Genomic DNA, 305 nt, shown 5'->3' with positions numbered 1-305 from the left:
TATATATATATATATATATATATATATATATATATATATATATATATATATATATATATACGTGAATATGAATGTACTACGAATGCAACCAGTAATTTCCATCTCTGTTTAAAGCACTAAAACAAGCACGTACTGCATCTGCACATACAGTACATATATGCATATAGATATGCCTATATATGGGTGTGGTGTTTATATACAGCATGTTTATGCATGTATTTTTCTGTTGTGATGCACTTTGAACAGGCAAAAGGCTGATGAATACCGTCGGCAAGCCCTTCTCTCTCTGCGAGAATTTAGGCTCT

At 31.5% G+C, this 305-nt stretch overlaps 1 protein-coding gene across 1 annotated transcript in view; it reads left to right on the top strand.

Annotated features, from left to right (window-relative positions):
• Positions 1-305, top strand: part of EMH_0045660 (cystathionine beta-lyase, putative) — a gene marked incomplete at both ends in the record, with an annotated part of 2771 nt that overhangs the window by 1753 nt on the left and 713 nt on the right. The gene's annotated exons all lie outside the window — the stretch shown is intronic.

This window comes from Eimeria mitis, genomic scaffold, assembly GCF_000499745.2.
Source record: "Eimeria mitis Houghton genomic scaffold, Emh_scaff1906, whole genome shotgun sequence".
NCBI lineage: Eukaryota > Apicomplexa > Conoidasida > Eucoccidiorida > Eimeriidae > Eimeria > Eimeria mitis.
The sequence above is the reverse complement of the archived record's forward strand: the minus strand, read 5'-3'. Positions and strand labels throughout refer to the sequence as shown.